Raw genomic sequence first — 2,500 nt, 5'->3', positions numbered from 1 at the left:
AGACCATTCCAACCGTGACTACGTCGTTGATTTAAGTGCATGGCTAGGACTACATCATCCCATACATCTTTGTATGACATTGGGGGTCTAATTCGAAGGAAATTTCAACTGCTATTTCTAGCATGTCGAGCGACCGCCTTGGCGCTTACATTTTCACCATTAGTTTCACTATTCTAAACTATAATTCATTCTTATGATTTAAACGTTTCCAAGTTCAAATTTCGATCAGAGTATAGCGAAAAATAAGTTTATCTACCTATCTATCTATCTGTCTGTCTGTCTATATATCCATCCATCGATATATCCACCCATCCATCCACACTAGTGGGTGCTGAAAAGTTTCTGGCTTTGAGTCAAAGAGAATATAGGAGGATCAGTTAATTATGATTTTATTCAACATATTCCCCACTCATAATCACACTTATTGCAGAGATCTTTCAGTTTTTCTAGTCTCTGTAAAAGAACTCTGAAGGTTGGGTCTCCAACCTGGCATTTCGCGACACCCTTAAAGCCAGGAACTTTTCAGCACATCTTCGTATATATATATATATATATATATATATATATATATATATACACACACACATATGCATACAGGGTGCCCCCCACCAAAACAAAACAAAAGAATGACTTCATTGAGTGTCTGCGTGTCCGAGGCAAACGAAATTAAATAGGCTTCACGTTGAACAATAAAATATTTATTTATCAAAATTCGAACAAGAGATTCAGATGGGTGTACATTTTATAACCGATTTCACAAAGCTTCACAAATGTTCAATATGCGTACCGCCTTTGACATGACACACGTCAAGTCGGGAGTCCAGCTCCTGCCAAACACGCTGTAACATCACATGTCTTGCGTAACATTCTCCAGTACCTCTGATTTTCTGCTTGAGTTCCTCAAGGCTTGTAGAAAGAGGGAGCGTATAGTGCAGTCCTTTCACATAGTCCCATAGAAAAAATCACAAGGTGTCAAGTGAAGTAAACGTGGTGGCCATTTCAATAGCACTTTGTCATGCGCGATCCAAACTTAGTTTTTACACATTTTGTTAAAATTTGAGATCATTTGAGCAAGAATTGGCTATGTTACGAGACTACGAAATGATGTCAATTTTTTAAATTTTTATTTTTGGACACCTTGTATATATATTTTGGAGTAGCTGCAGTGTAACCGAATGGTTCTTAACCACGAGGTCCCGAGTTCTTTTGGGCAAATGTTATTTTCTATTGCCTCGGATCGACCCATGTCTTGTGACTGAATTTGGTTGAGGGAAAGTGTTAGGAAGCCTTTTGGTGGATGGATCGATTGTACTTGTAATTCAAAAGGTACAGCTTTGTTACACTCTGTTACGTTGGAGTGCACGTGTCTTGGAATACTCAGTCACTTTATACGCGAATTGAGGAGCAGCTAATTCAGTTATTCGAATAACTGAATCCTCGTTGCTGAACGATGGAGATCCACCACCATATATGTTAGTGTGGTTTTTCTAATCCATTACAGGACAGCTTTAATGGTTATATATATATATATATGTGTGTGTGTGTGTATAATAAATGAAAAAATACGCATTAGGAACAGGACATCACCAACGAGTGAAAAATAGGTAAACACACAACGAGAGATAAGTACGGGACAAAATACCAAAAGAAGTCTAACCCCTCTTCAGTTGTCGACTGATATTACTCCCTGTTTCGTGATGTGTGCGTGCGTGTAATGTATACGTGGGGGTGCGCGCGCGCAATGTATGTTATGTATGTATGTGTATATATGTATATATAATGTGTAAGTATATATAATGCATGTGTGTATATATGAGTATATAATGTATGTGTATATTGTATATGTATGTATATGTGTATATAATGTGTCTATAACGTATGTCTGTATTTACATATACACATATATATCTATGTGAGTGTGTATATGTGTGCGCGTGCGCGCGTAATTATTTGAAGCATGTGCGCATTCGATGACGTTCAAAATTCGATTATCTTTTAATCATAAATTTACAGTATGTTACGAAGCCATAGATCCGTCCTAATCGACCATTCCCATGATCAAAGGCGCTCCAGCCACGAACATACCGTCTTTTTCACCAGACAGTTTACTAACGACTTCATCCAACGTGTCTTTCTGTTTTTGTTTAATTTTAAAACAGTGGTTTGAGGTTTGAAGAATATTTCGCTACTCTTTTTAGCATGTCGAGCGACTCTTTAGAGACTCTCTCGTTGGCTCGTTTTTAATGTCATGCATTAAAAAAATTAATCTTCACCATTGTCTGCAAGAGTTACCCAACTACTGTGTGTGTGTGTGTGTGTGTGTGTATATATGTTAACCACATGTCATAACCCTGATCGACATTCCAAGCGTGAGCTTCACGTCATATTTCTTCAGAAAGTGTATTAGGAGATCATATCTCACGTTTCTTCGTGTTTCTGCGCTTCTTTTATATATATATATATATATGTATATATAAAATATATATATATATATTTTTTC

The 2,500-nt window shown here is 37.0% G+C and overlaps 1 protein-coding gene across 3 annotated transcripts in view; it reads left to right on the top strand.

The window, feature by feature from the left end:
- LOC106870296 (unconventional myosin-VI) overlaps positions 1–2,500 on the top strand; it is a 174,515-nt gene that overhangs the window by 12,504 nt on the left and 159,511 nt on the right. The window lies entirely within an intron of this gene.

Source organism: Octopus bimaculoides, chromosome 21 (assembly GCF_001194135.2).
Source record: "Octopus bimaculoides isolate UCB-OBI-ISO-001 chromosome 21, ASM119413v2, whole genome shotgun sequence".
Lineage (NCBI taxonomy): Eukaryota > Metazoa > Mollusca > Cephalopoda > Octopoda > Octopodidae > Octopus > Octopus bimaculoides.
Note: the sequence above shows the minus strand (reverse complement) of the source record. Positions and strands in the feature narration are given on the sequence as shown.